The sequence below is a fragment of the Lepidochelys kempii genome, chromosome 5 (genome assembly GCF_965140285.1).
Source record: "Lepidochelys kempii isolate rLepKem1 chromosome 5, rLepKem1.hap1, whole genome shotgun sequence".
Taxonomy (NCBI): Eukaryota; Metazoa; Chordata; order Testudines; family Cheloniidae; genus Lepidochelys; species Lepidochelys kempii.
Window position 1 is genome coordinate 17,080,286 of NC_136384.1, and position 24,527 is coordinate 17,104,812.

General features: G+C 43.5%; 1 long non-coding RNA gene across 1 annotated transcript; it reads right to left on the reverse strand.

Annotated features, from left to right (window-relative positions):
• Window positions 1-1,772: 1,772 nt before the first annotated feature.
• Window positions 1,773-22,092, reverse strand: LOC140911146 (uncharacterized). Its single transcript, XR_012158841.1, has 3 exons — window positions 21,706-22,092; window positions 5,341-5,457; window positions 1,773-2,409 (listed from the first exon to the last, which is right to left on the reverse strand). It is a non-coding gene; the product is annotated as an uncharacterized LOC140911146 (long non-coding RNA).
• Between the last annotated feature and the right edge of the window lie 2,435 nt (window positions 22,093-24,527).

The following is a 24,527-nucleotide window of genomic DNA, read 5'->3' on the forward strand; positions in this document are numbered from 1 at the left end:
ATAGGGCTGGGGACACAGTCCCACAGGATGTTTAGATTGACGTATTAGCACATTCTGACCAAAAAAAGCTTTGAATTTTTTCTGTAAAAATTTTTTTCTGTAATATCACAGCACAAACATGGCAAAGCAACATCAGGATGTAATGAGCACTCTGCCTGAAGCCTGACAAGAAGAGCACGTGGAGACTCAGGTCCCAGTCCAGCAACGGACTTACACACATTTAAACAGGTGAGTAGTCCCACTGAAGCCAAAGTTAAGCACCCACTTAAGTGCTTTGATGGATCAGGAATTTCAGTTGCTGATGTTAGTTATCAGCTTTTCAGGCAAAAACTGCAGCTAAATAAACTGTTTGAATATTTCTTGAAACTGACACAATATATTAATTGACTTCGTACAGAGTTAAGATAAAAATGTAATTGCCTCTTTTTTAACTCCCTTTGTGAGTAATGATATTCCAGTTTTGCAATAAACGGGAGGAAGAAAAAAATAAGGCTTTGACCTTTAACATTTATAAACCAGACATGTTTTTATTCATGACTCTTTGCACAAGTATATTTTATGCTGGACCTGGAGTTTTGCATTCAGGGGAAATTTTTGTTGCCAGCTCCAGGCGTCAGAATTGATTGACCCCCAGTTATGCTCTTCTCCCCTGGGGTTCATAAGTCAAATTGTTGTAAAGTGCTCTTACAACATTTGCTGGAAACTGTGACCCAAGAGTGGGAATTTATGTTGGATGCTTACCTTTAGAGAAGGGCTTTGTTACAGAGTGAGTGAGTGTGTGTGAGTGTGTGGGGCAATGGGGGTTAACAAGTGACAGTGAGAATAATTAGTTCTACCCATAAAACTTCATATGGGGAAAAAACCCAACCAAATAGTCATACAAATTTTGGTGATGAACATTTTCTAAAGCAGATATACTAACAAATTATAAGTGCATTTAAGTACCACAGCTTTGTGTAGTATTGCGCCAGTAAATCCTCTCTCAACAGATTAGAAGACTTAAATAATTCTACTGTAAGATTAATTTGTCACTCAGGTTATTGGACTCTTCTTTGTAATGTCTTTGCAGAATTCAGCTGGGTGCCATCAACTTCCCTGCATGATTACTATAGTTGCATTGTGATCTATAAAAAAAAGTCTCTTTGGAATGGCTTCCTGCATATCTGTGTTGAAACAAATCTTCCTTATACAATTACATTTTTTGCATGGGAGAGAGTCTTCATTCTCTAAAAACAGCCAACCACCAATACAAACGAGAAATGGGAGTGAGTTTTATGCAGTTATCGATTCATTTATCTTCTAAGAGGAAAACAATTTCTAAAAAGCAGACAATAGCTATTATTAAATGTAATGTCCACACCAAAGCGCTGGTAACCTTGCTTGAAACTGTTCTAATACGGTTACAGCTAGACACTGCTGTTGTAAGTAGAGATGGCACCCACCCATAAAGCTCAGGTCTGAGCTATGGATCAAGAAACCCAGATGTGAACTTTCTGGGCCTATTTCTATTCTTAAATTGGTCTTACATCAGTGTAGCTGCTGTGCCTTCATTGGAGTGACTCCATTTATACCATATCTCTATGATGGGCCTACTCCAAAACTCTATATCTAAACACTTAAAAATGGGGGATAGAAATCTGGATCCAAATCTGAAGTTTCCCATATTCCAGGGTGCTTGATTTGGCCCATTATAGAGATGGGTTGGTGCTGTGAACTCTCATTCAAATCACCACTTAGGGCTTTGGTTTAGGCTCATCCATCCATAGCTGGAATATGGCTTGCAGAACAACTGTACTTGTCTTGTTAGTTAGGGGTGTGTTGCTATCAGACTTAATCTTACAGGATGGTTATTAAAAACCACCAGCCAGCCCTCCAGAGCGCACTGTACGCTGGGTCCAGACCAGAGGTATATTCCCCAAACTGGGGGTTCTGCTTCCATTGTGGACAGGGCCTAAAAATGAACCGACAAGCACTCCATTAAAACATCTGGGGAAACTGTTCTTTGATTATGTAAGACATTAAGGGTGTGTATGAAATGGGCCAGATACTCAGCTGGTGCAAGTATGCATGGCTCCTTTAGATCTGGTACCCAACATTTTACAGTACCTCTCTCTACACAGCTTTGATCTTACTTCAGACTGATGGGATCCACCAATATTGCCACTTCTTCCCAATGTGGTCAGAAGAGACCAATGTCAGGTTGGTAGCATGACATTTTACCTCCCTGAATTAAAAACCAAACCAAACCCACCTACCATTTAAAGGCAGAATTGATTTCTGTACCTTTGAGTCTCACAGGGCTTACCTTTTGTTCTTTTTTTAAGTATTCTCCTGAGTATTCCAGACCACCCTTCACAGCAGCTGGCTTTGTTTTCTGCTCTCCTGATCAGTTTTTGGCAAATGGAAGAACTACAAAATAATGTACAGCCTTTGTAAGATGCTAAAACCTCTTGGAGCAACATCTTCTTGTCTTTAATAATCCTTCACCCTCTCACAAAAGCTGTGTCTACACAGGGCTTTGTTTGCTCTGGTGTGGCTCTACACTCATTGCAATACCCCAGGATAGATATTCTGGGCCAGTGTAACATGGATCTTGCACCAAGATGGCTTACCCTTGTTTGAAACTACAGTGATGGAGTTATACCACGGCCAAATCCCTCTGTTTAGTTAAGGCCAAAGGCTATTTCCCGCCTCCATGATAAAAGCAGGAAATATTAGAACTATAATACTGTTTATACAACAAAACTCTGCCATAAAGGAGATCCTGGTAGTTTACACAGCTGTAATTGGGTTTCCCAAGTGGTAGATTTTAATTTTACAGGAGCAAGGTGCTCCAACCTTTCATTTACAGAAAGGCCTAGAAATTCCCATTCTCTTTTCATAGCTTATAAAAGTATCCAATGAGAATGAGAAAAAGAAAAAGCATTAAGGACCCCAGAGAAATATCCTTTATTCAGTCTGGGATCCTGGATATTCTGTCTTTTAGTGACATTATCAATTCCTGGGGACTATATTCTCCCCTTGCTAGGGGAGGGACTTGATGTAATTGAATATTTCTTATCTTTAACTGCTATGATCCTAAGAACCTTTTACAAGCTCAGCTGAAGCTTTGAGAATGACTGATCCTAAGTCACTCTCCAACTTGTAAGACTGGGCTTTTCTTGAAAGATACTCTTCTTGAAAGAGTAGTTAATATTATGACATGTTTTGGTGCCCTTTATATAAGCTCTTTTTACTGAATTGCATGCCAGTGACAGGTGTAAGACTGACACCTGTGGAGAATGAATTCCTTCATTTAGGCACAGAACAGCAATACACGTTTCCAAACACTATCCCCCCAAACCCATGGAAGGGCCAGTAATTTGCCACTTCTGAGGCTGTGGCTACCTGTCTGAGAATTGGTCTGAGGCCACCAAAGTCTTAGCCAAATGCTCAATGCGTGTCAACTTCCAGTCACTACCAATCTGAGGTGGTGCTGTGGAGGTGAAAGGCTGGGTATCTAACTAGTCATGTGACCTGTCCAGAACCCATCTTCATTTTAAAGCTGTCTGACTCCCTTTTGGTGACTGGTTAGGATTGTAGGCTCTTTGAGGCAAGGACTTTTTTTTGTTCTGTTTGTACAGCACCTAGCGCAATGGGATCCTGGTCCATGACTAGGGCGTGTAGGTGCCACAAATAATACAAATTAATAATGATAAAGCCCTAAGCCAAAGATGAACTATCAAAACAGACATTTAATAAAATCTTTTGGGGGGCTTTGGCTACATCAGTTAGAGATATGACCAGCTTTTATTGCAGTGTCAGCACCAATGGTTTAAAAATAAAAAGCACGTTACTGATTGCAACAATTCCCTTTGAATGCAAGGTTGCACAGTGGGGATGATCCTCTGAGAAACACTAACTTTTCAGGTGCATTAGAAACAGGTTTCCTTTGTTTGTATCATCCATGTGCTTTCAGGCTTCTGCACTGACGGCATCTTTGGTGTCAGAGGAAGCCTGACCATTCCATGAGACTCTAGTGCAGCAGTGCTGGGAGTTATGTAGTAATCTGCTCTTTAGTAAGTCCATATCGCAAGTTAGAGGGACATGTTACCCTCGCTGGCTAACCAGCGAGAGTATCTCGGTTCATGCAGGCACAGCAAAGCAAGAAAACAAAGGTTTCATTTCCTGGTGAATTTTAGCCTTTTCAGTTATGGCCTCCTTTCCTTTGTCTCTAGCAGATTTAGCTGTGTTAACCCTGAAGACCCAAGCCCAGTGCTGCTAGTAGTGATTTAATGGGGACAGTTGTGTGGGATTTCTTTAGCTCAGTAATTCCGATAACTCATGGCATCATCATCACTAAACATTGCAGTCTCTGGCCACATTTAACTCGCTAACAACACTAACCTGAATCTACACCTATGCCTGAGACTCCCACTGATGTTTTTATTTCACAAGCTCAATGCTACTTTATGGCAGCATCCCCCATAGTAGAGAATCCACTCAGCCACCTCCAGCCTGATCCACCTGCCATCACAACAATGGAAGGCCCTGTGCTGCATGCTCCAGCTGATGCTTCCCAGGGTGCCTCTGCCTCTTTCATCTGACTCCTCACCTAGTACATGATGGTGTTGTGATCTCTTCAAATGATATATAGCAACTATTGGACTATGGCAGAATCCTTATTTAGAACATCCGAGTGGACAGCCAATCAGCTTGCCAGAAAAGGAGGCATTTCAAAAAAAAAAACAAAACCCTAATAGCTAATATGAAATACTGTGTAGAATTTACATACAAAAACCAACGCCACTGACTACATTTAATCAGTATTTCTTTTGATCTTTACTTGGCAGCTTCTGTGTTAACAGATGGGAACTCAGAGTGTTGCACATAATATATAGGTGAATTCCCTTTAATATTACCTAAATGCATCCATATTAAGTGAAATTTTAGTTACTACCATCCCAGTTAGGCAGCAGTATTGCAGTTTGCTATTAGGCTAATTGGATCCCGATTAAGTATCTCCTGCGTTTAATATAATTATGATAATGATGCATGTTCTTTAAACATAAGATCCAAGATCCTTTGAGCACCTAATAGCAGGGGCAGATTTGGGTTCAACTGCTGGCTTGACCACTGACTTGCAGTACAAAGTTAGCAAGTCATTTAACTCTCTGTGCCTCATTTTCTCCATTGGGAGAACAGAGACATCCCTGCTTATCCATCTTTGTAAATCTGTTTCCAATCTCTGGACGAAGAATGCTGGGCAAATGGTATTGGTTTATAAATTGGATTGGTTTATTATGTTTTACAGACTATAACTAGAAACATAATATGATTATGTCAGAAAAGGAACATCACCTTATTCTTTCCTAAGCATGTGGGAGGAAGAAAATACATTAGAATACGGAGAACCTCACATCTACTTGCTGCAGGAAGGTCAGAGACTAAGGAGCACATTTTCTGAGGAGCCTTCTCCTGGAAAAAAACAAACAAACAAACAACAAAAAACCAATCACGTCTGTTTGCTCCCATTTGGTCACACAAAATCCTCACTTGTGCATGCAAGCTGGAATTTGGGTGCAAAAGATGGTTCAGTGTTAGCCAAGATGATCAGGGATGCAACCCCATGCTCTGGGTGTCTCTAGCTGCCAGAAGCTGGGAGTGGACAACAGGGGATGGATCTATTGATGATTGTCTATTCTGTTTTCCAACAGTGACCTGTGCCAGATGTTTCAAAGGGAATGAACAGAATACTGGGCTAGATGGGTACATTGGGTAGACCAATGTGGCCATTTTTAAGAACAGGGACACTTGGCTCTTTTTTTGTAGACCCAGTTTAGCAGTCTTTGGCTGACAGAGTCTGCAATGTTTAAAATAAGGGCTTGTCTATACTTAAGTGCCACAGCGTTCAGTGAAGATACTTCCTCCCATCAGTGTAGGTAATCCACCTCCCCGAGAGGCAGTAGCTAGGTCGACTGGGCAATTCTCCCCTTGACCTAGCGCTGTCTACACTGAGTTAGGTCAGTTCAGCTGTGTTGCTCAAGGGTGTGGATTTCTCACACACCTGAGTGACATACTGTAGTTATAAGGACCTAGTTTCCTAGTGTAGACCTGGCCTAAGTAAAGAGCACCTTTCAGGGCCTTTTGTATGACTTAGCGGAATGGGGTCAGTAACAGGTGGTATCGATACATGAGATTATCACTGTGTCCTAGGTCATTTGTTCAATACTGACCTATGTGGCCTAGTCCTGCGCTGGTAAGTCTCTCTCAAGCCTCCGCATGCCTGCTCACACATCTACAGGCTGGTCTACGCTGCCATTTTACATCGGCAGAGCTACGTCTGTCTGCCAGAGATGTGAAAAAGCCACATCTCTGAGAGTCATAGCTATGCCAACCTAACCCCCAGCATAGACAGCTCTTCATGTTGCCATTCTCTGTGCGCATGAGAGAGTGGGAGATGGTGAATGCAAACTAGAACTCTGAGCAATTAGTGTCAAGAGTTAGACTGGCTTTAGGCTCTGATCTCCTCAGGGTGTTGGTGAGGGGGACTGGGTCTTCTTTTCTCTTTGGAGAGTATCTAGCACATTATTGGCTCTAACAAACCTAATAACTCTCTTGCCTGCATCTTTGTCAAGACATCAGCAACTTTGACTCAGAGCAAGCTGTACATTTGCAGAGCGAGAGCCCAAACCCGTAGCTCTGACATGAGTAGCCCATTGAGTTCAGAGGGGCTCCTCACATGAGGTGAGACTATAGGGTCCTTGTTCCACATTAGTCATGTTCTGTTTTGAGGCTTCTGCTCTGTGCTTGCTGGGCTCCCATGGGAGACTGGCAGTCGCTCCTTTTAACCTCAGTTAAAAACAAACAACCCACTACAGGAGTCCCAAGAATTCGCTCACTATCCTCTGACTGGGTGTGATTTGCCTTCCTCATATCAGTTACTCTGGCTCCTTAAGCTTGTTTAACTTGCGTGGGTGACATGTACTTCACAGATAATACCAAAAATTGGCCTTAGCAACGTAAGTGTAATATTTTTCCTCAAGAATTAACTGAACATTTCCCCCCCCAGCCCCACCCCCAGCGGGTTAGTTACATACAGGCTGACCTTTGAGCATCAGTAATGCCCCTTTCCTTTTAAAAGTGCAGTTTAAAAACTAATTGTGCATTAAGCTAGTGTGGCACTGTTAGAGGGGTCACTCATTGGCCAGCATGCCCCCTCCTGGCCAAGCATGCTGTAACTTCTTTGGATTTGGCCCTCCCTGTTAATGGTCACACCAAGTCTTTTCATGACTCAGCCCTCTGGCCCAATTGCTTATGGCCCCTCTGCTTCCAGGGTAAGAGTCCAATAAAGCAGAAATCTAATGACTGTCCCAGGCCTTCATCCCCAAGCTGGGCTCAGTAGTTCTCATCCCCATCAGAGTCATGTGTTTTTGCTTCCCTGCGGGGAATTAGACTATCCCTCTCCTCTGGGGTCCAGCCCAGGGACCCTGTAATTAAACAGCTAGAGTCTGCTTCCGTAGACTCACTGCTGTTTTCCTGGCCCACTTCCTGCCTTCAGCCTGACACTGAACCCCCTCAGGTTTGGTGGCAGCATGCAGCCACTTTCAGAGTGAGCCTCTTCCAGCTTTGGGGGGAGGTCTCCCCCCTCAGACCTCCTCCTCACCTCTGGAAGCTCTCTTTCTAGGAGCAGCACTGCATCTCCCAGCTAGGGAAATAACTTTTCTGCCCATTTAACCACATAGTAGCAGCCATTAAAGGGGTTATACACCCCACCACTGGCATACAGGTTTGAGTTCCCTTTAACAGCCCTTCTGTCAGCATTCCCAGGATACGGCAAGGCTGTTGCATGATTTGGTAATGGGGTTACAATCCAATCCAGACATCTGTACGGCAAGGCTGAATCATGTAGGGCAACTGAAGGCTGGGCAGCTTCCACTTTTTTTTTTTTTTTTAATATATTGCAGTAGCACCTGGGAGCCCTGTTCCTGGACCAGGACCCTGTTGTGCTAGGAACTGTACAAATACAAAACACCAAACAAAATGATAGTCCCTGCCCCAGTGAGATTACAATCTAAGCATCAGGCAAAAGACAACTGATAGATACAGGCATATGTACGGGGAGCACAACGAAGCAGGGAGACAACATTGGGCCTGCAGGATAGGCTGTGGCCTCAGCACACTGGCTGCCTAACCTGACAGCAGCCACTGGAGTGAGTGGATACTGATCTCTGTCATGTGAGAGGGGTGCCAACCTTTTGTAACCCTGACCCAGGTCAAGTGGCTGGGGGCAGTAAATAGAGAACTCTTATCAGCACTCCTGCCTGTAATGAAGGTGTGACAAGTCTGCACACATGCCAAACAAATAAATTCTGGTCCCTGGGCAGAGGGCTGGCTTAAGGATTTAGGACAGGGTTAGTAAAACGGGACACCCTCCAAGCAAATGCAACAGCTATTATAAGCCCAATAGTATGAGGTGTCGAATGCTCTCAGCTTCTGTTGTCTTTGCAGGATCAGACCCCATGCAAGCAGAATAGTTCACAATGTCAGATTTTGATCTCAGTTACACAAGGGAAAAAAAATCTGGATTTTAACACTATTCAGTTTAATGGAGTGACTCCAGATTTACTCCTATGTAACAGTTCTGAATTTGGACCTAAGGTATTAAAACTGAGTTGTTACTGAAAGAAGGAATGTTGAGCAGGACAATGGCATTAACCCCTATGCTCTTCCAAAAATGGTCCAACAAAAGACATGGATTTATATGATACCTAGTTATTGTACAGCACTCTTCATTGGAGGATCTCAAAGCACTTTATAAAGGAGGTCAGCATCACTATCCCCACTTTACAGATAGGGAAACTGAGGCAGAGGTAAGCCAACTCATCCAGCAGGCCAGTGGCAGAGCTGGGAAAGGAATCCTGATCTCCTGAGTCCCAGTGCTGTGCTCTATCCACTAGGCAACACTGCCTCCCCCAACAAGTGTCTCTGAATAATCTCCTTCATACAAATTGTATTGTTATATTTAATTCTGTATTTCACAATGTTAAATAATGGATACTAGCAGAATGTAAATGAAATTAAGAGGTATAGGCAAGGTGGTGAAAGATACTCTTCTGCTGAAGATGAGATGGAAAGTCAATGAAGCAGAGAAATAGAAGCATAAGCAAAAGTGGCTAGTTTGTGTGATAGGACATCTAGTGGGCTAGGCTTTGGTGAGGTGAGGGAGTAGAGCGAGAGTGGCAAGGGCCATGAGAGAGGCTGGATCAGGCTGGTTATTGGTGCACTTTATAAACAAAGAAATATAAAGTCCATGGAGAGTATTGGAAATAAAGGAGCAATGTTAAACTGGATCATGAAATGCATAGTGAACCAGTGGAGTTGCCTGAGTATGGGGTGAGAGGTTTAATCTCTCATTTTAAGGGAAGTTACCGTTAGCAATTCAACATGGCAATGCCACCCATGGATACATTTCTGGGTCCAGGTGTAGAATTTGAACTCATGATCTCTGGAACCATGAAGATGGTACCAAAACGATGGGATGAACTTTACTCCTGTGTGCAGGTCCATGTGTTCTACAGTAGGTGAACACTCGGAATGAGTATACTCCCTCAGTACAGGAAGGCAAGTATTCACCACCATTCTTGGTCTGAAGGGATCAGTATCATGAACCAGCTGGCAGAAACACCAACTGGAGGAGGGGAGGAATTAAACAGGATCAAGTATGTTGAGTCAGGACTTGCTCTACTCTTAATGGCCAGAAACCCTACCTATCTTAGCACCCACTACTAATTACAAAAATCCTAAAAAAAAAGTTGGGATAATCCACGTGGATTATCCCAATGAAAGACTATATCCTATTTATACAGCTATACTTAATCCTGCCTCAGAGCACTGGGATGGACTAGGTGACTGCTTGACGTCCCTTCCAGCCCCACTTTTTTATTATATCTGGATCCTATTGTCTCCCCCCCCCCATTTTGATACCTAAGATACTGTAAAAGCTGGTTGCCTTCTCCCTCTGCTTTAATTCCAATTAGTTCCTCTTTGCCTGCAATTGTAAAATTAATATTTTCTGTCCCATGTGTGAGGCATAATGGGAGTTATCGGCTGTTAGCATATGCTTGAACTATTGCACCTGCTGCTAACAAAGATTCAGTGGGCTTAATTTGTTAAAGATGGGAAGGAGGGGGAAGGGAAAGAATAACTGCAGAGTGGCTCTTCTCTCCACTGGAATGATTTATCCTTCTTGACTCAATATGAAAAAGCTCATTCAGAGCTAACAGGGAAAGCTAACACGTGACGAAAAGAGGGCAATAAAAGAAAAATACTTCGCATCTGCACTCTGTCACTGGAAAGGGAGCTGCATGATGATGAACAGCCTCTAAAGGGGCATCCGAGGCCCTAGCCGTAGTAGGTCTTGCTGCAGTGTTTTGAAACTAGTGCTACTGCAACTACAAGATGTGCTTAACAAACCCTGCTGACTGCGACTCGGCCAGGGACTGATCAACTCCTGAGCGGCAGGACCTAGTTCCAATGCTGCAGTGCCCCAGGGAGCCTGCAGGTGAGGGGCCTCACGCCCCTGGATCTGAGGGAAACTATGCATGTAGGTCATAACCCAGCAGAGCATTTGAGCACCTGCTTGGGTTCCTTTGACGTCGGCTGCCGAATCAGGGCTGTGAAGAAGAATCACAGTTCTTACTTAAAGTAAGAAGAAGGCTTCTAGCCTCTTTGCGATGCTGGCCCTGAACATGTAAGTTATCTCTAGAGAGGAAAGCAGCCAGGTTTCATTTCTGAACAGGAGGATGGCTGGGAGCTAAAATCTCCCCCACTCCACTGGTTTGTAAAATGTTTCCAGTCAAGCACTCTATTATTACATGAATTTCTGTGTCAGCTATCTGGGCACTTTTTAAATTACTAGTGTCGAACTCATTACTTTCTAAAGTGATTTCAGATACCTGGAGGATGAAAGATGCTAGAGAAAGCTATGATGTATTCTCCCTGTCTCCTGACGGGAGTGTCTCAAACTATGTGCAATATGTGTTTTAGGTTCATTTTGAGCCTATTGGAAAGCAGCTTTGCAAAACAATTGCACATTTAAAAAGGTATTTTTCCAGAGGAATGTACAGTTCATGAGAGGTTAATTAGCAGTGGTAGGAAATGAAGTTCTCCATTTACTCATAGCACTGGTAGCAATAGTGCAGGTATAGTACTCTGTACTCTCTCATCACTGTGCTTCAGTCCTAAACTGGAGGCCCCACCTTTAGGAGTTAGAGGAGTAGTTCAGTTTAGATTAACAGTCCATTTCTGGTGTGTCTGCCGACACCTCCAATAAGTGTCAAATTGGATCTTGTGAACAACCTAAGCCACCAAATGGCCACCCACTGAACACCACTGTTGGTCGCTAATGACGGAGCTCTGCCTTCTTCACCAACAGAAGTTGGTCACCCACCTTGTGGGTAACAGTCACATGTAAATTATAATAAACGTCACAAATCTGCAGCCACCCAGGACTTCATGATTATCACACTGCCACACACCTCAGACACTCAGAGCTTTGTGACAGAAGTAGGAGCAGAATTTGCATTCTCCTGCATCAAAGTAGAGGCCCCAAAAACCTGAGCTAACGGAGACTCTCCACCAGTTTTAAAAGGCCTGTGGGATTCAGAAATGCTCTGCAGTTCTATCTAGCAGGGAGCAGTGGAACACAGACATTTGCCAGTTCATTTATGTACTTAGCAATTTACATTTTCAAAGCCTTAACTAATTCTTACCACACTCCTGCAAGGTAGGTCTGTAGGTAAATACTATATCCCCATTTTCAGATAACAAGATCTGAGAAGCAAACTGATTTCCTAAGGCTACTCAGCAGCTGAAACAAGATTATGACTCAGCAGTTCAAGTCCCAATTGCATGCTCATTTCTCCTATTAGTTCCCTGCAGTTCAAGTCCCAATTGCATGCTCATTTCTCCTATTAGTTCCCTACATTCTCACTTTATAATGCACTCTCTTTACAGCTGCAGATGTTGGCACATTTTAGCTTGTTCAAGGATTTGACAGGATGTGTGTATGTCTAACGAGCATTTTGTTTTCCAGTTTTAGCACAGGAGCTCTGACCCTGTGTTTATTTTGATGGCACCTCACAATACCTTTTGCATTTTTGACAGCTATGGTTCTACAATTCTTGCACCTAGCATAGGGGAGTAATTTTTTCCCCCTCCTGTACTTTCTGGCTAGATGAAGGACTTTGAAATGTGCTAGTAAGGCAAACCACACATGGCTTCCTAGCTGTTCACAGAGTAGTCATTACCCAGCAGTACTCCAAGAGCTGATTTGGAAAAAATCAAATTATTGCAAGCAAAAGATTAGACCATAGGTGGGTCTAGGTGCCAAGGAGCTAGTGCTCCACCCTGTCGTGTGGAAGGCTCTCTAAAGAAGGGATTTCCCCTCTGTGATCCAGCCATCTAGAAAAGGTGTCTGCTCTACCCTCATAGGCACTCTGACAAGTGCAGAGCTCTTCTAGCTCTACAATGGCTACAGGAACCCCCAGGGCTAAGTGTATTCTGGGTCAGGCCAGCACAAAGGGGACAGGTCAATGATGAGATGACATATCAGGGCAGTCTTGGGTCTTGCCTTGGCAATTCCCTGCTGCCACAAGAGCTGGGTGAAGGCAGTAGGGGACACAAGTTAGGACACCCCACAGGCTGCTCTAAGTTGCTCCAGGAGTTCAGTCCAAGCCTGCCAACCCCAGGACAGAGGTGACACAAACACTTGTTCTTGGTCCTTGTGCCAGGCTCTGCAGCAGTGCAGGGATCAGTTCCCCCGGCAGCCTGCTCTCTCCTTCTAGACTTGCACTGGGTGGGAAGCTGGGACCATGGGATTGTGGCCAAATGCTGTGCCCCACATCACACAAACAGTGACCCCTGGGAGAACGGAGCCTGGAATACTGTTGCCTAGCAGGAGTGCAGGTAAAGGGGTTGCCTAGCAGGAGTGCGCTGGGGGAAGCCAAGAAACTGATGCTGAAAATTAAACATACTTGGGCATACTAGTGATTTTGGAGTCATGAAATCCAGTCCAATCTTACAGCTTAGCTGAAAACATTTCATGCTGACATAACCCTCAAGACAGCACAGAGGGCCAGGTTCAGTATATCTAGGTTTGGGGCACCAAAGCCAGGGTGTGCACCTGAGTGCCCACACAAACCCTGGTAGAGCAGAGGCAAGAGCAGGGCCAAGAAGGGCTGGAGCAGCCACTGTAGAGCCTAGGATCAGGTTGGGGGAACAGGGTGTGGGACCCCAGGGGCTGGAGCAAGCCCAGGAGCAGCTAGGAACCCCTGGGACACTCCTCAGCTTGGAGTTTCTCTCTTCACTCCCCCACCATCCCTCCAAGGGAACTGCCACCCCCTGTCTAGGATCCGTTGGGACAAATAACTAAACTGACGTTCGCCCCATCCAGAAACACTGGAAAATTAAACATAGCTTCTTGAGGTGCCATTTACAGGTAGAACTCTTCACACACCCACCCACCCCCAGCCCAGCACTCAGACCATACATGAGCAGGGAGATCTTTGTTAGGGGAAGGGGAAGAGTCATAATCTTGGGGGGGGAAAAAAACCAAAACACAAAAAACAGTGTGCATGCATATATATATATATATACACACACACACAAAGAGTAAAATAACCCCTGCACCCCAGTAACTTTGGGGATCAATGGTCCATCCAAGTCCGTTCCCACCAACTGGTGGGAATGCCCCTTTGTCACATCACCTAACCCACTCATCACCTAACCCAGCAGTAAACCAAGTGCCTCTTTGTAGGCCTATCTCCATTCCCAAGGGAGGTGCTTGGCCCTATCACCCATCCCAACTTAGTTATTTAGATTTAAAGTGCTGGGTAGGCAGGGTCCCATTAGAGTCCACTGAGCTCTGCAGCTATCTTCTGCATTGCCTCTTGCTGCAAAGTTCTTAGTCTGTGTGGTCTCTCCCTATTAATGCCTCACAGGACGGGAGCCAAAAACATGTTAGATGCTTGAGCAAAGACCCAAATGTTTGGAAAAGGCTTCTCCACCACACCTACTACCTCCCAAAATCCATAGTCAGAACCAGCATGGTGACTCCCAAAGGTCACTAAAGGAATGGTGGGTAGGTAGCCTGGGCAAATACAGCTCTGGCATAGGTTTTCTTTTTGTCACCTCTAGATGGGAGTAGAGAGCTGTTTCATCTCTGGAGCTTCTGGCCATAGGGTTTATTTGATCCAAGATAGATGCAGGATACCGGTGCAAAAGAAGCACAGAGAGATCTGTTTCCTTCTACCCCAACCAAGAAACTTTACTAGCTGTGAGAGTCCTTTCAGGCCTTCATCATAGACCACACCCACCCCAAGTCTCCTTTACCACCACATTTCAGTATATTCATTTAGGGTGACCAGACAGAAAATGTGAAAAATCAGGACAGGGGGTATAGGAGCCTATATAAGAAAAAGGCTCAAAAATCAGGACTGTCCCTATAAAATTGGGACATCTAGTCACCCTATATTCATTCAGCAGGCCACAGCCTATAGTGTTATTTTCATGTACTTACATTCTACAGCCAGCTTCCATATTTGCCTCTGGTGAAAGGGCTCCCCAATACCAGCTGCAGGCATTTCATCCTCTGCCTTCCTTCAGGCTCCTTCCTGTCAGTTTATATAATCCCATCTGCTGAGATTGCTTCCCCTTCACTGAGCCCTACAGCTATAGTTCTACTCAGCTAATTGACCCCCTCTGTCAACTACCTGTCTTCCAGCTAGGTCCCAATTAATATATACTGCTGGGTGCTGAGTTTGTTCCTGACTCAGCACACACTGTTACACAGCACAAGACAAACAGTATTATCCCTCACTGATATTAACTCCCTCTGCGTCTGCCTCATTGTGGAGCTTCTGCCTGAGACCTTCCCCAGCACCTCCTGCTACAGAGTGAAGGAAACAGTATACCTATTAGCACAGGATGCTCTAGTGTCTAAATAATCACTGCTACCCAGGGACCTTCAGAAGTAAATTAGCTGACAACTTAAGGGTGGTTCTTGTTTATAAGGTAACATCCAAATCCTGGGATAAACACTCTCTCTGAGGCTGAAGATCTAGCTGTTGGTTAGCTCTCAGGATAAGGTTATTATTACTGAGTTTAATGGGGAACATTGTCAAGTTACTGGTATAGTAAAGTATGTCAGTTTCTTAGAATCTGAATTTTTTCCTCAATGCATGAAATGAGTTGCTTAGGTGGACATGTTTGTTGTGGGCATACCGATGGTGAGATCTGAAAGCAGCAGTAAGTTACTATAACCAGATCTTGGGTAATAAATACCTTAGCCTTCAGTCTAGGAGTTTGTTTAGAGTGGGACATGCTTTTGTTTGTTTGTTTGTTTGTTTTACATCCCAGAGTTATAAAATGTAAATAATATCCAAAACACAATTGCTCTTCATTTAATACCTTTCCTCTTGCAATTGGACTTTTGATACTATCATGATGAATGCTTCAGAAAAGCTATATTTATTGAGCTGTTACATAAAAGATTTTCTACAGACTATCTCTTGTAGCTTGATCGCTGTATCCAGGGAAACTTTCCTTCCTACAGTCCTACCGCTATAAACTTGCCTGCCTGGAACCCAATAGGACTGAAAACTTGCCTGCAATTGTAGTCAATTGTACCACGGACACTTTCCGACTTTGTGGCTGTAGCAGTTATGAGAAGGCATTAAATATGATCCTACTTTGGCTTTGTAGTTGTCTTCTAAGAACTTTAGGAAAGGACTTGCTTTGGAATGGTTCCTGTGCTTCAGATATTGCATCCATTCTAGGGTTATGAATTCTAATTCACTTTGGTAGTTTGCAGTTACTTGTTTTGAATGTTGTATTGATCTTAATAATGTGGCCTTAGGAGGATTTTGTCAAATTAATTGAGCAGGCAAAAATAGTGAAGGAGAAACTTATTTCTTTGTCACCCATGAGATGGTTATAAATCTCTTTCTGCAAGTGTAAAGGAGAAGTTAACCTGATTTAGCTCTAGAGAGGGTCTCTCACAGCAAGCTTTAAAAATAAAAGATGTTACTGGTTGCACCATTCAGGCAGAGCCTTGAAGATTGAATGGTGTGAAGCTGCCCCACACTGGAGGATGTGGCAAGGGTATGTTCCGTTTAATAGCCATCTGACCAGTATGGAAGACAATGGCCCTAACTTCACCTTGCTCCTTTTGGGAGGCTGGCCTCTGTTTCTGCTGTCTGCATCCCTTCCTTCTGGAATGTCCATGCAAAGGCCTAAACTCTTGACCTAAATGTATTTCCCATGTTTCCTTTGCAACTATCCATCCCTCTCTTCTTGTCATGTCCTGTATCTCCTTTCACTCACACTCTATGCATGGAGCAGACCCCTGCAACCCTATATGCCTCCTTCCACCCTCTTCTTTTGGCCATCATTGGCCTCTGCACCTATGCCATCTACTTCTGCCATTGTGCCTAGCATTATCATCCTAAAAGGGAGTGGGGATGAAAATATTCAGAGCAAGACACATGCATGCTCAACCTGACAAAACAAACCCATGGTCTTTATTTGTTCCAACCTCCCACCTGCCACCAGAAGAAAGAGGATGATCTTGTGGCTAAAGCACACGGATGGACGTTTGGAGGTGTGGGTTCTACTGTCTGCACTGAAACAAACTACCGCAGGACCTGCATCAGACCACCTATGTTTTGCAACTTTTGGCATCTAATGAAAAATGGCCAGAGCTCCGATCACTCAGCCCCTCTGATACTCAGGCCATTATATGTGTAGGTGCCCAAATGTAGACTTATTTGGCACCTTAGTTGGGAATATTGACCACAGTGACTTGATGAGTTTGTCCCTTGCTGCACAAATGGCTCTGAATGGCATCACAAGGTATCAAGCAGAGCTAAGGTGTTACATCATCACCTGACCACATCTGAGAAAAACAAGTGACATTCACTTTGCGCTCAGGTGTAAGTGGTGATTTTCTCCATCTTCCCTCATAACTATCTGCAAGTAGCAAAAGCACCCTCCACTTATGCTTTTTAGCTATTTACTGTTTTAATTAAGCCTGGGATGCCTTGCTGTGTGGTTTGTCACTGTGTGTGAAGGGCACATTATACACTGGGGGCTTTTCCTGCTGTGACAGGGTTTTGCAGCATAACAGAACACTCTTTTATATGGGACTCAGGAGACTTCACTTAAAATCTGTTCCAGGCTGGCACTTTCATCGTTGATGTATGGATAGTGGCTGCACTTCAGGACTTTTCCTCTCCTTCTTTTTATCTGGTGGTTGTTCTTTTCTTGCTTTTGATTCCCCATCTACTATTCATTTTTTAAAAAGTAATCCAATCCATTACTTCTCTGATTCTCTTTCCCATGACCCTCCCCCCCACATCCTGTGAACTTTGGCTTCAGAAGTATCTTATAACCATTTTCATTGTTTTTTAGTATGCTAATAATAACTTATTATACTAGGAGAAGATAGGTAAATTACCACAGGTTGCTGCATGTGTTTTATACATATTTAATCCTCGTCAGCATAGGCCTGAACACTTCCACGATATTTATCAATTTAACTTCACATCACATGAGTGAAGTAGGGAAGTATTATTATTACCCCATTTTATAGATGGGGAACTCAAGCACAGAGATTGAAGTACAGACCGTGCAATCCTTGCTCAAAGGTGGTGAACACTTGCTCAAGTTGGTGGAATCACATGTGTGAGTTAGGGTGCATAATACAACCTTAAATGATTTACCCAAGGTCACAGGGGAAGTCAGAAGTGCAGCTAGTAATCAAGTCCAGGTCTCCTGAGTCCCAGTCACTATGATAACCATGAGACCACCTAGTTCTGTGTGAGTTCCAGGTTCCTGGCTGGACTTTCCAACTACCAAAGAGGCTATCTGCAAAGAATAGTTCCTGGTGTTTATACTGAGTCCAATGCATGCTCAGATAGGATTTGGGGAGTTTAGAGAGGGCAGTATGAATGATCTTGCAGACATGATCAATAAAGCTCATTAGCTACTCTATGATCTTCATTGTTGAGTCTCGGTACTTTAATTTAAGAAATGCCCAGTCACTAGAGTCACATCAATAGAAAGTCAGGAGATCCTGTCTTTTCGTCTGGGACTCAGAGCACACACCGAAGCCAGCATCCTTGCATTGCTTCACTGCTCAGACGCTGTTCAAAATACAGGAAAGAATTGAGAGTTGCATAAAATACCACTTATGCTTTAAGCAAGGAATAGCTGCTTATCTGCTTTGGGAAATAGGGACCTTAAGATGAAAAGTTTGTTTAGAAGAAACTGTCAAGCATGAAAGCTTTCAAAAACCATTTTCTTGTGAAATTTGTTATGATTTTTCTACATAGCTCTGTCATTGATTTCATAGAATCATAGAATATCAGGGTTGGAAGGGACCTCAGGAGGTCATCTAGTCCAACCCCCTGCTGAAAGCAGGGCCAATCCCCAACTAAATCATCCCAGCCAGGGCTTTGTCAAGCCTGACCTTAAAAATATCTAAGGAAGGAGATTCCACCACCTCCCTAGGTAACGCATTCCAGTGTTTCACCACCCTCCTAGTGAAAAAGTTTTTCCTAATATCCAACCTAAACCTCCCCCACTGCAACTTGAGACCATTGCTCCTTGTTCTGTCATCAGCTACCACTGAGAACAGTCTAGATCCATCCTCTTTGGAACCCCCTTTCAGTAGTTGAAAGCAGCTATCAAATCCCCCCTCATTCTTCTCTTCCGCAGACTAAACAATCCCAGTTCCCTCAGCCTCTCCTCATAAGTCATGAGTTCCAGTCCCCTAATCATTTTTGTTGCCCTCCACTGGACGTTTTCCAATTTTTCCACATCCGTCTTGTAGTGTGGGCCCCAAACTGGACACAGTACTCCAGATGAGGCCTCACCAATGTCGAATAGAGGGGAACGATCACGTCTCTCGATCTGCTGGCAATGCCCCTACGTATAAATCCCAAAATGCCATTGGCCTTCTTGGCAACAAGGGCACACTGTTGACTCAATTTCCAGCATTCACTTGGTACCATTTACCCTAAGCAGCCATCTTCTACCATATTAAATTCCCTCTATTACAGGAAACAACTTCCCTACTATACAAATGACATGAATACACAAGACCAAATAAACATTCAAAATGGGGCGGGCAATGTATTTCTTCTCTGGAAACCTGGGAGACTAAGAGTAAGGGTGCACATAAGATATATATATAGTATCAATCTATATAAAAAAACTCAAGAAGTGTGGTTTTGAAATTTCTCACACTTCAAGCTTGAAAAGTGAGCTGGTCACTTTGTGAGGTCTCTTTCTAAGGGTTTTAATCCCAAATTGATACACAATAATTCTCCAAGAGGTTAGCAGCTCTAGGGCAATATTGTACCTCAGTTCAACTCCCATTAACATCATTGGGCTGATGATAGCAGTAGACTGAATTCTGCTGTTCCATTTGAGTAATTCCCATTGGTTTCAGAGGAATCTCCTATAGAGAGACTCACCCCCACAAAGGAATGCACCTGTGGAAACCAGGAGGTACTATATGCATATGTAAAATGTGAACAATGTATTGCAGTGGAAAAAGTGTATAACTGATAAAGTATGCTCAGCCCAAAGCTTGATCCAGCTGTGCGGGACAAATGTACAATGTAGCTGTATGTTGAAAAACAAAGCTGAATGGAAGAGACCTATAAAATGCAATAGGGTTGACATCCTTCCTGGTCTATTCCAACCCTACTTATCGTCTCTTATACGCTATCGGGATGTCAATTCCCACTTCCGCTCACACCGATTGCCTATCTGTCATATGTTTCAACAAATACCATCCCTTTGCCATCTCCTACGGAAGGAAAGAGGTCCCTGTAAACATCTGCACAGCCACCTCATTGTCCTCCTTCAACTCCCTTGGCTTTACTGTCTACAAAAAACCCTCAACAATGGTTAGGCAGCTGCTGTATTGTGTTCACTGCTTCATACTTTCTTTGTAATTGTCTCCTTGTCTCTTTGTGTTTCTTCTGTTTGTTACATCTATTTGTTGTCTCATCTCATGTAAACTCTGGAACGGGGACTGTCTATTCGTACAGTACTTAGCACGTGTCTCTCATCCCTAATTTGGGCCCCTTAATGTTGCTGTCTGAAATTAATAAACCACCACCACAACAGGGTTATGTAGAAATTACTCCAAAAACTCTACATATTAAATACCATATCCTTTCTGTATGTATTTTTAAAAGCATCCTATGGAATTCTATAACAAGAATAATAATGTCTATAGAATGATTCAGAAAATCTATTAAAAAGTTTGTCTATTAAATGCAATGGGATTTTTTCCTTAAGGAAATGCTTAAATGAGCTCTCTAATGCATGGGCAGAAAGAGACACACATCTAAAAAAACAATTATGATACTTTGCACTTACATACTGCAGCATTTTAGATAGCTCTCAAACTAATTTAAAAGCTGGGTGAGCAAGTACTACTATCTCCATTAGAGCTGAGTGAATAATTGATATTTTGGCTTGCTGGCTGAACTGAAAAATCTGAAACACATTGTTTCTGATGCTGAGCTCTCAAGAATGAAGGACGTCACAAAGCAATGGCTACTTTTGAATATTTGTCATAAATCAAGTCACACGGCTAATCAATGGCAGAGTTCAAACTAGAACCCAGCCTTCCTAATCTCAAGTTTGGTGCTTGGTTTATTGGATCACAACTGCCTACGTAGTCCAACATACATGCAATGGAGGGCAGGAATGAACCTTAAACAGGGAAAATGGAAGCACCCTGAGTTATCATTTGAAGTCAATTAGTTAATGTTTGGAAAGAGAATTGCAAGTTTTAGTATTAAAGTGAAAAAGCGAGAGCATTGTGATCATCGGTGAAGTGCTATCCAAAACTGTGACTATGCTATCTCTAAGGAAGGGGTTTGAAGCTGCTCTGTGACCTTATTAGTGTATAAATTTAACTCCATTTTCTTTGTTAAAACTACACCCACGTGTGAAAATGCTTTTCCTCAAGTATGCCACACAGATACATGCAGTAATTAAATAGACTTATTATATAACTTTTTCACATCTTCAAAAATGTGATGTATGAAACTGAGAAAACATGCTTTCAACAAGTCCATCTTTATGAGGCTTTTAACGCGTGCATACTTCGGCAAGAGTAAAGAAAATAAGCAGACCTCCTTTGGATAGTAGCTCATTTTGGACAAATATCTCAAAGGCATCATTCTTTTATATTGTGAAGTCATTGGAACAACTTTCAGTAACATCACATAGTAGCATACAGAAGAATAAGGCATGACAGTGTGGCGTGGGATGAAGGTTTCATTGGCATGAGCTTGAGATGTGCATGTTATTCATAACGGGGGAAGCCACCAATCAGTTACCCAGGTCATCAGAAGAGTTCCAGTGAAATCTTTTTTAGTTTATTAGAGAGACAAGGTGGGTGAGGTAACATTGTGACAGATTTTTGTTACCAATCTGCCTGGGGCCACAGTTGATCAGGCTGGGGCCACAGGATCTTTTTTGGGGAGGAGATGACAAGGCACACCAAGTGTCTAAATTTTAAAGTTTTATTAATGAAATAATAAAACAACAGCCGAGAGTGTTGGGAATGCTCCCACGTCACTCAGGGGAAGAAAGAAAGCGTTAATGCCCCAAGCCCTAACCCACTTTCATACTCACACACGCATGACCCAGACTGGCCAAGACTGGGTGTAACATCAGAAGAAAGGGTGTGTGTGTGGGGGGAAGGTGGACGGGAGTGCTGTCCTGGGCCCAGGTCATCCAAGGATCCGCTGTTGATCTCCAAATTGCTCCAGCTCTCAGGAGGGTTTTAAGTCCTGGTCTCCTTGTGGGGGGTGGGTGGTATTCCACTCAGGGACCTCTGCTTCTTGTGCTCTTTGGGCCAGTCCAAACCGGCTTGCTGTGGCCTCCTCGGTTTCCCAAAACATTCCGGCTCTGGAGACTTTGTTTTTTCTTCTCTTGGCCTTTGCTGTCGCTGTCTTATTTGCTCTCACTGTTTTTGCTGCTATCTCTGCAGCTCTGCTCAACTTAGTTCTTCTCTTCTCACGGCTGGGCAGCTGCTGATTTCTTGTCGAGCCCATGAGCTTGGGCTGGGGCCAGCCTCTTATCTTCACATGGAGCTAGCTGAAGTGTAGAGTTAACCCGTTCTCTGCTCTTCTTCCTCTCCCCCCTGGCTTCTCGTATTCTGCAAAGAAAACTTCCACTCTCCGCTCACACACATTTGACCTTCCCCAAAATGCTATGCGATATTTGCAACAGGGCTAGTCACATACAATGCTGATCTGCCTTCCCAGGGGAACCCCTGAGGTTATGACAATATCTTTTACTGCAGGGGTGGCCAACCTGAGCCTGAGAAGGAGCCGGAATTTACCAATGTACATTGCCAAAGAGCCACAGTAATACATCAGCAGGCCCCCCCATCAGCTCCCTCTCACACTCCCAGCGCCTCCCACCCACCAGCAGCCCCACTGATCAGCGCCTCCTCCTCCCTCCCCACAACTCCCAATCAGCTGTTTTGTGATGTGCAGGAGGCTCGGGGGGTGGGGGTGGGGAGAAGGGATAGGAGTGAGGGCATGGCAGGCTCAGGGGAGGGCAGGGGTGGAGTGGGGGCAGGGCCTGTGGCAGAGCCAGGGGTTGAGCCGTGAGCATCCCCCCAGCACATTGAAACGCTGGCGCCTGTAGCTCCAGCCCCGGAGTCGGTGCCTTTACAAGAAGCCGCATGTTAACTTCTGACGAGCCGCAGGTGGCTCTGGATCCACAGGTTGGCCACCCCTGTTTTATTGGATGAGAGAGACAAGCTTTTCAGCTACACAGAGCTCTTCTTCAGGTCTCGGAAAGGTACTCAGAGCATCACAGCTACATACAAGGTGGAAGAAATTGTTTAGCGTAAGTAATTAAGACCTATTGTAGAAAACCATTCCAGGTGTAGTGGCCAGTTAACTCCTTTGCAGTAATAGGACAAAAAAATAAGTGTGTGTGTGTGTGTGTGTGTGTGGGGGGGGATTAGTGGGTTAGAAATTTTTGTAATAAACCATAAATTCAGTGTCTTCATTAAGACCAGGATTTTTATTATCTAGCAAAGTTATGAATTTAAGCTCCCAGGCTCATCATTTGAAGGCGTTGTGTGGATTTCCTTGGAGGAATGAACAGTCACTCCATATTTGACCTATCAGTCCTTGTGGAGGAAAAAGTCCAGGATTTATGCCTTATACCTGTGGTCCTCAACCTTTTTTGGAGCATCAGTGTTTACAAATGGGTCCTGGCCAGTCCCGACCCAGTAAATAGCTTAAGTAGAAAACACACCAGTATTTTGGTCCCCAAATACTTATTACCCATTACATATAATAAATATGAATTATTAACTACAATAAATTAAAGCAGCTCAACAGTCAGAAAGTTAAAGGCAGAAATCAACATCAACAGGAACATATTAACAACAGTATAATAAATCCTAGGTTCCACTTCATGAGAAACTTGAGCTTGCTTCTCTTTGATGAGTTTATCAAAGTTTGGTCTAATCGCAGTCAGAGCAATCCGAAAGTCGTGGACAACATCCAGTCTGTTCCTGCTTTTATTCTTCAGTAGAGTCAAGGCAGAGAATCCAGTTTTGCACAAGTATGTTGTACTGAATGGCAAAATGACTCCAATAGCCTGGCAATCAAGAATAGGATATTCTCCAGCAGCGGCGCTGCACCAAAACCAGAGAAGGCTCATTTCAGTATCTTTTCTTGGTAGACTGAGATTGCAAGGTAACTTGACCAGCTGAGATTCTTCCTCCATAGGTAGACTCCTGCTTTCCAACACAGGTCCAAATGGATCCTGTATCCATTCTTCACCCTTGGGTTGCTCATCTGGAAAGTAATCGCAGCATCTTGTGTGCAATTTAGTTAAATGATTACGGATTGTTTTCTTCAGTGCTTCCTGGCTAGCGGAATCTTTCCACTATTTTGTTTCTAGAGACTAGGGTGACCAGACAGCAAATGTGAAAAATCGGGACGGGGATGGGGAGTAATAGGAGTCTATATAAGAAAGACCCCAAAATCGAGACTGTCCCTATAAAATCAGGACATCTGGTCACCCTACTAGAGACACATTATGAAACATGTCCATGCTTTCATTTGAAACATGTTTGTTCCACAAAAGTTTTTTTTAATGCAGCAGTTTTGTCAGTTTGCTCAGAGTGATTTGCAATCACTAAAGACAAATTCAAATAATTCAGATGATTGAATGTATCTGCCAGATATGCAACAAGAGCAAACCATTTGTCTTTACTGAAGTGCTCTGCCAGACAAGACTTTTCTTCTTCTTCAAGAAAAGCTGCCAACTCACTTTTAAATTTGTATACATGAGACAACCGTTTGCCACAGAACAGCCAAGGAACCTTAGCATGGTAAAGCTGATGTACATGTGTATTGCCCATTTCCTGACAGAAAACCTGAAAGCATCATGAATTCTTGGCATTTTTTAAATGTAATTCACAA